General features: G+C 42.5%; 2 long non-coding RNA genes across 2 annotated transcripts in view; one reads left to right on the top strand and one right to left on the bottom strand.

Annotated features, from left to right (window-relative positions):
- Nucleotides 1-1,012, top strand: part of LOC119567035 — a 26,488-nt gene extending 25,476 nt beyond the window's left edge. The window contains exon 3 of the long non-coding RNA XR_005226706.1: nt 754-1,012. This is a non-coding gene — a long non-coding RNA (uncharacterized LOC119567035). The remainder of the gene's footprint in view (nt 1-753) is intronic.
- The window catches only part of LOC119567033, a 21,681-nt gene extending 9,272 nt beyond the window's left edge, over nt 1-12,409 (bottom strand). Inside the window, exons 1-2 of the long non-coding RNA XR_005226704.2 lie at nt 12,276-12,409; nt 5,561-5,655 (exon numbers count right to left, since the gene is read on the bottom strand). This is a non-coding gene — a long non-coding RNA (uncharacterized LOC119567033). The remainder of the gene's footprint in view (nt 1-5,560; nt 5,656-12,275) is intronic.

The raw sequence follows: 12,409 nt of genomic DNA, 5'->3' as shown, positions 1-12,409 counted from the left end.
TATCATATGAGCAGATGTGTACCACTGCTCCTTCCCCTGTAAGAAAGTGTCCTTCCCAAACTTGATCTCAGTTTACCTGTTGGGCCTGATTCTGATTTCACACTGGAGTAATGCCATAGACTTCAGTGAAGATACTCCTGATTTACATTGGTATACCAGGCCAACTATGTAGAATCTAAACTCAACCCTTCTTGTGGTTTGGTTTTCTTAACACAGAAATTAACAGGAAGACACAGGTTTACCTACTTCCACCTCCCTCTCTCTCTGAGCCGTCTGTATTAGGCTATGTCACTCTACACTGCAACTGGGGGTGTAATTTGCAGCTTAATCTGGACGTTTTGCCAAAAAGTAGCAGTGATGACATGGTGGCCTAGGCTTCAGCACAGGCTAGCAATGCAAGTATGTAGACGGGAGAGCCTGTAAAGTGCAAGCCACAACATCCTCGCTTCCACTTTTAGAGATCTAGGTAGATTAAAGCTAAGTGGCTGCTCTTCAGTGGTGTGCGAAGTGTTTCCTGTATGTATTTTGTAAATCATGTTTTTAAAGCAGTATGATAAAGAATTATATGACTTCAGTTAGTCATCACCAGTACTGAAGGAACATTGATCCTGGTAAATAAATAATGGAGTTCCTTCTAAAGAAATGTTTTGAGGGAACACCTATAACTGAAGTGTACACAGGAACATGAAGTGTACACAGTTATTAAGATTTGGCACACGTCACATCAACTGAAGCAGGATATTTGTTTTACAGGATACCCAATATTATGTATTCTGAGCATGAAGCAGGGAAGAGTAAACTGCCAGCAGGAGCAGTTAGTCACATCAAGCATCTTTTGAATGTCCATGAAGAGACCGCTTTAACTGAGTTTTAGGTAAAGATGCAATGAAGCATTGTAATGGATACAACCTATCCTGAAGGATGACCCAACACTCTCACAAATCTTGGGAGACAGGCCAGTCCTTGCCTACAGACAGCCCCCCAACCTGAAGCAAATACTCACCAGCAACCACATACCACACAACAGAACCACTAACCCAGGAACCTATCCTTGCAACAAAGCCCGTTGCCAACTGTGCCCACATATCTATTCAGGGGACACCATCACAGGGCATAATAACATCAGCCAGGCTATCAGAGGCTCGTTCACCTGCACATCCACCAATGTGATATATGCCATCATGTGCCAGCAATACCCCTCTGCCATGTACATTGGTCAAACTGGACAGTCTCTACGTAAAAGAATAAATGGACACAAATCAGATGTCAAGAATTATAACATTCATAAACCAGTCGGAGAACACTTCGATCTCTCTGGTCACACGATTAAAGACATGAAAGTTGCAATATTACAACAAAAAAACTTCAAATCCAGACTCCAGCGAGAAACTGTTGAATTGGAATTCATTTGCAAATTGGATATAATTAACTTAGGCTTGAATAGAGACTGGGAGTGGCTAAGTCATTATGCAAGGTAACCTATTTCCCCTTGTTTTTTCCTACCCCCCTCCCCTCAGACGCTCTTGTTAAACCCTGGATTTGTGCTGGAAATGGCCCACCTTGATTATCATGCACATTGTAAGGAGAGTGGTCACTTTAGATAAGCTATTACCAGCAGGAGAGTGGGGTGGGGGGAAGTATTTTTTCATGCTTTGTGTGTATAAAAAGATCTTCTGCACTTTCCACAGTATGCATTCGATGAAGTGAGCTGTAGCTCACGAAAGCTTATGCTCAAATAAATTGGTTAGTCTCTAAGGTGCCACAAATACTCCTTTTCTAACTGCGTTTGTAGAGATTATGGAGGATGCTGTATTTAAAACTTATGGGCGAAATTCTACTCAACCTGGTGTAAACACAGAGTACTGTCAGCAGTCAGTAGAATTACTCTGCATTTATAGGTTTCAGAGTAACAGCCGTGTTGGTCTGTATTCGCAAAAAGAAAAGGAGTACTTGTGGCACCTTAGAGACTAACCAATTTATTTGAGCAGTCACAAAAGCTTATGCTCAAATAAATTGGTTAGTCTCTAAGGTGCCACAAGTACTCCTTTTCTTTCTGTATTTATACTAGCGTGTGTACATATAAGAGTAGAATTTGGCTCTGTACTTAATTCTATCTTCACTTACATGGACACAGCACCCACTTACATGCATTCATATATGCGAGGACAGGACTGGGCCCTATGTAGATTTCTCTTTGCAGAAACTATTGCATACTGATTGTCAGGGAGAAGCAAATGTGGATTTCAACAATCAGAGTTGAGAGGGGTTCTGTGTCAACTTAAAGGAACAGTTTGTACCACAACCTTTCAGAATAACATCCAGGAAAGAGTTTGAGACTCGTAAAGGGAATGTCTTGTAAATACCTTTTTAGATAAGGCACAGGCTAAGTAAAATAACTACTGTGGTTTACTAAGAAATAAGTACAGACACTAACTTAGCAAGAATTATAGGTATAGCTGGTAGTGCCGCCTATAGTAAAGGCTTCCTTATACATTCCATTATAAGACACTGCTTTCAGTTGCTTATAACTTTGCCAAACATTTGGGCTAAAATTTCCCATCTCTGGTGACTGACTCCAACTGAATTTTTTTAAGTGTCAGCAAAAATGGTTTAGCCATTTCCAAGAACAAGATCCGGGGTTATTTTGCCCATGTTTTTAAATAAACAAATCTTGCAACCTTTTTTCGAGAAGTTCCAACACTTCATGCTTTGAAGCAAGGGCTTTACATTTGGCAAAGGGGTTGCCTGGGTATCAGAAAGGTGCTTTTTTGCTGTTCCTGTGGGGGTGAAATACTCAAAGTTGCTGGCCAAGTTATTAAGCCTTTGAAAAAATCTCATTTCATGTTTGCTCAGCAGAGAGCTGTTGGAATGTGGCTGCTACATTCCATCTGCACTGAGCATGTTCCAGCCCAGAGCTGCAGGGTTTGAGCGGCACTTTCTCTGAAATTGCTGCTCCCAGATAACGTGGGATGCTGTGGCACCAGAACTGGAGTCTCTCATTAGCTCAAATGGCAGAGGCCTGGACGGTGGACCTGAAGGTTCCAACACTGCTAATGTCCAATAAGGGTATCAATATGGTTCCAAAAAAAGAAAAGGAGGACTTGTGGCACCTTAGAGACTAACCAATTTATTTGAGCATGAGCTTTCGTGAGCTACAGCTCACTTCATCGGATGCATGCTGTGGAAATCGCACAAGACATTTTATACACAGACACCATGAAACAATGCCTCCTCCCACCCCACTCTCCTGCTGGTAATAGCTTATCTAAAGTGATCATCAAGTTGGGCCATTTCCAGCACAAATCCAGGTTTTCTCACCCTCCGCCCTCCCACAAACAAACTCAAACTCACTCTCTTGCTGGTAATAGCCCATCCAAAGTGACCACTGTCTTCACAATGCATATGATAATCAATGTGGGCCATTTCCTGCAGAAATCCAGATTCTCTCACCCCCACACCCCCCTTCAAAAACCACACACACAAACTCACTCTCCTGCTGGTAATAGCCTATCCAAAGTGACCACTCTCCCTACAACCTGCATGAAAATCAAAGTGGGCCATTTCCAGCACAAATCCAGGTTAACTCACTCTCCTGCTGGTAATAGCTCATCCGAAGTGACCACTCCCCCTACAATGTGCATGGCAATCAAGGTGGGCCACTTCCAGCATAAATCCAAGTTTAACCAGAACGTCGGGGGGGGGGGGGGGGGGAGGAAAAAACAAGGGGAAATAGGCTACCTTGCATAATGACTTAGCCACTCCCAGTCTCTATTTAAGCCTAAATTAATAGTATCCAATTTGCAAATGAATTCCAATTCAGCAGTTTCTCGCTGGACTCTGGATTTGAAGTTTTTTTGTTGTAAGATAGCGACCTTCATGTCTCTGATTGCGTGACCAGAGAGATTGAAGTGTTCTCCGACTGGTTTATGAATGTTATAAATGTTATGAATGTTTGAATGTTATAACATTCATAAACCAGTCGGAGAACACTTCAATCTCTCTGGTCACGCAATCAGAGACATGAAGGTCGCTATCTTACAACAAAAAAACTTCAAATCCAGAGTCCAGCGAGAAACTGCTGAATTGGAATTCATTTGCAAATTGGATACTATTAATTTAGGCTTAAATAGAGACTGGGAGTGGCTAAGTCATTATGCAAGGTAGCCTATTTCCCCTTGTTTTTTCCTCCCCCCCCCCCCCCCCCCGACGTTCTGGTTAAACTTGGATTTATGCTGGAAGTGGCCCACCTTGATTGCCATGCACATTGTAGGGGGAGTGGTCACTTCGGATGAGCTATTACCAGCAGGAGAGTGAGTTAACCTGGATTTGTGCTGGAAATGGCCCACTTTGATTTTCATGCAGGTTGTAGGGAGAGTGGTCACTTTGGATAGGCTATTACCAGCAGGAGAGTGAGTTTGTGTGTGTGGTTTTTGAAGGAGGGTGTGGGGGTGAGAGAATCTGGATTTCTGCAGGAAATGGCCCACATTGATTATCATATGCATTGTGAAGACAGTGGTCACTTTGGATGGGCTATTACCAGCAAGAGAGTGAGTTTGAGTTTGTTTGTGGGAGGGCGGAGGGTGAGAAAACCTGGATTTGTGCTGGAAATGGCCCAACTTGATGATCACTTTAGATAAGCTATTACCAGCGGAGAGTGGGGTGGGAGGAGGCATTGTTTCATGGTGTCTGTGTATAAAATGTCTTGTGCGATTTCCACAGCATGCATCCGATGAAGTGAGCTGTAGCTCACGAAAGCTCATGCTCAAATAAATTGGTTAGTCTCTAAGGTGCCACAAGTCCTCCTTTTCTTTTTGCGAATACAGACTAACACGGCTGTTACTCCGAAATATGGTTCCACACGATAGAATCTCTGCTTTTCAGTTTGCTCTTAAAACCTCAAAAAAATTACATGCAAAAAAGGTCAGAGAGGGGAGAAGTGGGCGATATCGTTCATCTCCTTCATTATTTTGTCCACCAGTTAGGCCTAATAGCCATCAGAACAATTTTGGTCCGTTAACTTGTGGTTCCACTGTGACAGTATTCAGAGCACAATCTGGACTGATAGACAGCAATGTTCCCTCAATTCTCCAACCTGGGGTGCCTTTTACACTGCTTTTCTATGAGAGTAACCCCTCCTGACCAGCTCAGACACAGCCTCCAACATGCAAATCACTCCCAGTTATATTTTATTAGTGTTATAGTCAGCCATTCTTGAATTACACTGCAGGGCAACACCAGCAAACTCCCAGTCCTAGACTTTCCCCCAGAAATGTGTGTCTTGTACTGCCCAGCATCCTTCTGGACAATATAAGCTTATATAAACTTTGTCATTTTATTAACAGAAAATGATATGCACAAATCCTGTTACTCCAAATGGAGTTTCCCAAACACACTGGTTTAGATAAAACAATAAAACAAACTTATTAACTATAGAAAGATGGATTTTGAGTGATTAGAAGTAATGAGGCATAAAAGTCAGAAAGGATTCCAAAGAAATAAAAGGTAAAATGCAACTAATACTTAACAAGCTAAGTGAATTCAAAGCAAAGGTCTGTCTCACCACAAGTTCCAACAATCATACTGGCTGCATCTTTCAGTCAGGGTCTTTCTCCCCAGTCCAATGCTGCTTCCTTTCTTCTTCAAGTGTTGTTGATGCTGTTGGTAGAGAGAAAGGGAGAGATGATTTGAGGTGACTGTTCTCTCCTCTTATAGCCCTTTCTCTTGAGCAAGAATAATCTGCAGCTGATGTTCAGAAGACACAAACTCTGTGTGGAGATTGTAAGGAGAGTGATCACTTTAGATAAGCTACTACCAACAGGAGAGTGGGTTGGGGGGGGAGGGGGAGAAAACCTGGATTTGTGCTGGAAATGGCCCACCTTGATTATCATACACATTGTAAGGAGAGTGATCACTTTAAATAAGCTATTACCAGCAGGAGAGTGGGGTGGGGGGAGAGAAAACCTTCTGTAGTGATAAACACGCATTTTTTCATGGTCTGTGTGTATAAAAACATGTTCTGTATTTTCCACAGTATGCATCTGATGAAGTGAGCTGTAGCTCACAAAAGCTTATGCTCAAATAAATTGGTTAGTCTCTAAGGTGCCATAAGTACTCCTTTTCTTTCTGTGTGGACAGGAACCTCAAGCTTCTTCTTTGTCAAAATTAGATTTTTTGCTCACACCCTCTCTCCTGCCAAAGAGTGGTCACTTAATCAGGTGATGGTCCATTTGATCTCATTGACACCTGGCTGAGGCATTGGCTAACCTCTTGTCTCAGGGGAAGTAGTTTGTGACTGCCCTCCAGAACATGTTGGGACATGTCTTAGGCCTTGTCTACACTGCCACTTTATAGCACTGCAACTGTCTCGCTAAGGGGTGTGAAAAAACACCCCCTTGAACACTGCAAGTTTCAGTGCTGTAAAGTGGCAGTGTAGACAGTGGACCAGCTCTGGTAGCTGTGCAGGAAAGGTCTGATGCAGTGACCATCTTGATTCTGGCATTCCCTATCTTATGAGTTCTTGACTTTGCAACCTACAAGTTCTTTTAACAGGTGTGTGTGTGTATAAAAGGTAATATATAAACAGAATAAAAAGGAGTAGAAGTTAGAGCTAGCAGGATAAAGATGTGGCTGAATTAGATTAGCTGGCTCAGTGTCAGAAGACAAGTATTTTAAAAGTATGTGGCGTAGGCAGGACAGAGGTTTTCTAATGGCCATGAAGTCTGGGGGCAGGATATGTCCATACTGCAGCCGGGACTGCGCCTTCTAATCTGGGTAGACAGACACATGCTAGCTCTGCTTGAGCTAGCATGCTAAAAATAGCTCTGTGGCAGGAGTAGGCTTATGTCCAGAATAGAGTAGTGCCATTCGGACCTATCTGACTTAGCAGCGAAAGAAAGAATAACGGATAGATGTAGAGAGCAATTTTTTGATTTTTAAGAAATTTGGACCCCACTTCTTTCTACATTTGCTGAGATAGCTCAAATAATGCCAGACTTCTCTGCCATCTGACTCTTCTGCCTTTCCCCTCCCTCTTCCTGCCCCCACCCTCTCAGGTCTCCTTCCCATTTTTGTCTATTTGTGTATGTCTCTTTTATTAATTATTATTGTTACTCCCACCTTAACATGTTATGTCTGTGTATTATTGTCTGGTTTTGTGTTTGGTCTTGCAGCTTTGACAAATAATTGCATAATTTTATGGGGTAGCCTGTGAAATGTGCAGTGTTTGCTAACATTTACCTTTTTGTTCTTTGTGTCTTTATGGAAGTTCATAAAAAATTAATCACAAAAATAAACAGCACTCTGGAGGTTGTGGTACAGGCAGCAGCTCAGGCTAGCCACCCAAGCTCTGATGAAGTGCTAACTCACTCACACATCTGTTCCGGGCTGGGAGGCACACCCCTCGCTGCACTGTCCATCAAATCAGCTTTTTGTCAACCCTGCCAAGGTCATTGCAAGGAGTGGCCCTCTGAGCTCCCAGCCAAAACCCCTTTCAGCTGGGTTTATCATGGGATGTTCCCTTGGAACACAAACAAAATTCTCCAGTTTTCAAACTGGCCAGAACTTACTTGTGATTTTACACTCTCTCTCTCTTGAATATAAAAATACCCATTACAAACCACTGCCCAGAATGGGGCTTACCTGGTGCTGCTCTGCCTGTTTCTGGAGGAGGCTGCAGTTTGGCAGTGGTTATATCAAATGTGCCACCACAATTGAGGAGCTGCATTTTCCCCAGAGCAGCACAGGGGAAGCATATTGCGCTGGTGCCATACCTGAAAATGTGCTGCAAACTCTTGAGAACATGGTAGATGAGGAAGGGTCACTGACATCATCCTGCTTCAGGAAAGGGCTTTTGATTTCAGGTAATTAGGAACATGGATGTTATAAATAGGAAAGGCCTATTCAATTATAATGACCCCTCTACTTATACCCAGCAGGATAGAGTCTGTAGGCTGATCCTATAATGAATGTCAATTGGTATTCAACTAATGAGAGGAGTGTACTAAGGTTCTTGTCCCAGAATCAGACATAAGAGTCAAAATTGACAAGTTCAATATCTTGTAGAGAACCCTGGTGTGTATGGGAAGGGCACTCACATGGAGAGCAAAACATGACCTTAGCCATCTTTATTAATATAATTAATAGAGACAAGAAAGCTCCAAAACATACAAGCAAATAGCAAGAATAGAGTATTAGAGAATTCTTAAAGGTTATTCCTCGCATAGTATATGCTCATAGACTTATATACTCAGACCCCTTTCTTGGCGATCTGGTGGTAAGAGATGAAGGGACAAAGGACCAGACCTGTCTCTGGCATGCCAAATGGGTCCAATGGTCCAGATCCCCAATGCTTGAAGATAGGTGATATATTATAGCACTAAAATATTGAAGGGTAGAGGGCTAGCTATCTTCTTCATGCGGGTCCTTACTGACATAGGGCCTGGGATTCACCAAGAATATTCATATAAACACGCAGCCTCCTCTGTCCATATCTGACTTCCTCACCCTCATAATATGGGGGTGCATTTCCCTGATAGGCTATTATGTTAAGCCCGATTGCCTCATTACCTTATTGCTAAAGCAAGTTTGTGGTTAGACATCTGTTAGAAGTTTTTAAGGTCAGGCTTGACAAAGCCTGGCTGGGATGATTTAATTGGGGATTGGTCCTGCTTTGAGCAGGGGGTTGGACTAGATGATCTCCTGAGGTCCCTTCCCACCCTGATATTCTATGATTCTATGATCCTATTCTAAAATAGCCAAGCTCGGTATTCCTGTGGTTGCCTAGTCTCATTTTATGTTAACTTTTGGCGAGATATTCTCAGTTCCTCAAAATCTAGAGTGACCACCGGGTCACTTTTTCTATGCTAAAAGTCAGGGGCTCATGTCTTTTATGCTAACTTGCTTAAGCCAATGTCTTACAGGATGCAGGCAAGGACTGGCCTGTCCTTGCCTACAGACAGCCCCCCAACCTGAAGCAAATACTCATCAGCAACTACATACCACACAACAGAACCACTAACCCAGGAACCTATCCTTGCAACAAAGCCCGTTGCCAACTGCGCCCACATATCTATTCAGGGGACACCATCACAGGGCCTAATCACATCAGCCACACTATCAGAGGCTCGTTCACCTGCACATCTACCAATGTGATATATGCCATCATGTGCCAGCAATGCCCCTCTGCCATGTACATTGGTCAAACTGGACAGTCTCTACGTAAAAGAATAAAGGGACACAAATCAGATGTCAAGAATTATAACATTCATAAACCAGTCGGAGAACACTTCAATCTCTCTGGTCACGCGATTACAGTTGCAATATTACAACAGAAAAACTTCAAAACCAGACTCCAGCGAGAGACTGCTGAATTGGAATTCACTTGCAAATTGGATACAATTAACTTAGGCTTGAATAGAGACTGGGAGTGGTTAAGTCATTATGCAAGGTAACCTATTTCCCCTTGTTTTTTCCTATCCCCCCCCCCACTGTTCCTCAGACGTTCTTGTTAAACCCTGGATTTGTGCTGGAAATGGCCTACCTTAATTATCATGCACACTGTAAGGAGAGTGATCACTTTAGATAAGCTATTACCAGCAGGAGAGTGGGGTGGGGGGAGAGAAAACCTTTTGAAGTGATAAACACCCATTTTTTCATGGTCTGTGTGTATAAAACATCCTCACTGCATTTTCCACTTTATGCATCCGATGAAGTGAGCTGTAGCTCACGAAAGCTTATGCTCAAATAAATTGGTTAGTCTCTAAGGTGCCACAAGTCCTCCTTTTCTTTTTGAGGATAGGGTGTGTTTCTGTTAAGCCACCAGCAGCAACTTCTGAAATGGTTCCTCTTACAGTTGCCTTATCTTGCTGCTCTCATTAATTTGTGGGTTCAGGTGACTTCTTGGGAGCATGTTATAGATCCAAAAAGGGACAATAAATGAAGACAGACATTTGAGGAAAATCCTGCCCCTAATGATATCTGGATGGGGTTTAGTTCCCCTGGCTTTCTCTCTTCGCACTGAATTGACAGTTGGGCTTTTCAACTGTTAAATCCTAGAATTTTGGACTGGTCCCAGGTTAGCAACTTGCTGATGGTCAGACCAGGATCAGGAGGATCATGTGTTGTTTGCACATGACTAAAGTCAAGTAAGTGCTGTTTGTTGGTTTCAAAGGAAAGGCCAGCAGGAAAGAAAGAAAGAGAGTAACTTCTTGTATACTTCAGATTCACTTAAGAATTAAGAAGAAACAATTCTAACGAGAAAAGGAGGACTTGTGGCACCTTAGAGACTAACCAATTTATTTGAGCATAAGCTTTCGTGAGATGAAATGAGCTGTGGCTCACGAAAGCTTACGCTCAAATAAATTGGTTAGTCTCTAAGGTGCCACAAGTCCTCCTTTTCTTTTTGCAAATACAGACTAACACGGCTGTTACTCTGAAATTCTAACGAGGTAATTTAAGATGGAAATCAGTGAGAGAAAATGTATTCATTAGACGGGAATGGGAGAAGGAGCAACTTTTCACTTTTAGTCAGCCGAATATTCTTCTCCTACAAGGTTTTTAAGTTAAGGAGGAAAAAGAAGTTTTCATCCAGAAGCATCAGTCTGAGGGTATAAATTCAGGCACATCTACACCTGGATAAGTAATGTGCTTCTTGCTATCATTATTTGTGAAACCTAACTAGATCAACGCCACCCAGGTGACCTGCCAAAAACTGGGAATGTGAATACTATACAGTTGGGAGTTTTAGAACAACATTGACAATAGGAATAAAAGAGCCTTTGTGGCTGTGTAATTTGTTTTGGGAGATGATTTAAAGATAAACCTCTTCCATAGTGGTAACAGGTAAGAAAATCCCTCCACTGTATGCAGATCTGGTAAGGAGAAGAATAGGTATGTGCTGGAGGACATTAGAAAGATTTGGAGAATCTGGCTGATGATGTCACATAAATCTGTAACCTAAAGCCACACAATTCTCCATGTCCCTATAATTGAGTGCAGAGGGGATGCTGATTCTTAATCCACGTTCCTACCAACAGACTTCTTTACAACACACTGATGTTTCTTTCAAATGGGAAGGCTCCGTGCTCACATCACAGACAGTTGGTGCCCATCTCAGATATAAAACCAGTGTCAGCAGTCAGGCAAACATTCAGGGAATTAACTGATAGCAGTATCAATATGTAGGATGTATTACTGCACATCTAAAAGCATAACTATCAAATTTGGTATGTCAATGTACTGCTCTTTGAAAGAATCCAAAGAACTACTGAAGTTGTACAAGGATAAAAACTGAAGATAATGGCATTTTTCATTGCTTTGGACTAGAAAGAGGAGTTGGCCAATCACTTCCTTGGAGGCCTTTATAAATTAACATTAATTTGCATGTACACCTGATTATTTAATGAGGTAAAGCCCTTCAAACAGCACAGGGACTTTGCTTAGCAAGGATAGGGACTGAAATATTGCCTATGCTTGGCCCATTGATATGTTTAAGCATAAAAAATACTAGCTACTCACAGGTACATCAGCATATATAGAGCTGTTGTGGTTATTATGTCTACCTCTTGACATTTTCAAAGATTTTTAGAAACGTAACCACTCCATACAACACTCTGTGAGAAAGGTATCATCTCCATTGTACAGATGGGGAAACAGAGGCTGAGTTAATCGAATTGCCCAAGGTCACAGAGGGAGTCAGTTTCAGAGATGGAATTAAAATTCAGTGGTACTGGCACTTGGGCCTGTATTCAGGCCAGTAGACCAGAGTTCTCTTACCTGCCACTGAAGGTAGAAAGGTTTCTACAGCATGGTTATTTCCTGGAAAAATAGTTAATTGGCACTAGCTAATGCTGTGTATTCATTCCCCTTTGGAATTAAATTACTCAGACTAACATGGTTCCAGGATGCCTTAGTGTTGGCGTCAGGACTTTGCCCAGCACAAATAAACTATTTGCATGATAGAAAACGATGACACACGCAAGGGTGGAGAATGGGTTCTCTAATTATCCTTGCCGTTTTTACATCCTGCAAACGAGTCTTGAAGCAGGTGGGACAAGTACTAGCCTGCGAAATTCATCTTAAATCACAACCCTTCTGTCATGGAGCTCGATTTTAATCAAACCCACTTTACTGTTAGCTGCTGGAAACGATGTGCTGTGCACACTGCTGAGAGCGCCTCTTGGCTGTATCCGTTACCCTATTAAAGAGAGCGGGCGGGTGAGGTAATATATGTTTACTGGCCCAAGCTGTTGGTGAAAGAGACAGGCTTTGGCGCTTACTCAGAGCTCTTCTTCAGGTCTGAAAGCGTGTCTCTCTCCCCAACAGAAGTCGGTGGAATAGAAGCTATTGCCTGCCTCACTTGGTCGCTCTCACATCCTGGGGTCCGGAGGGCTGCACCCACGCCCCCTTCTTA

The sequence above is a fragment of the Chelonia mydas genome, chromosome 1 (genome assembly GCF_015237465.2).
Source record: "Chelonia mydas isolate rCheMyd1 chromosome 1, rCheMyd1.pri.v2, whole genome shotgun sequence".
Taxonomy (NCBI): domain Eukaryota; kingdom Metazoa; phylum Chordata; order Testudines; family Cheloniidae; genus Chelonia; species Chelonia mydas.
The sequence above is the reverse complement of the archived record's forward strand: the minus strand, read 5'-3'. Positions and strand labels throughout refer to the sequence as shown.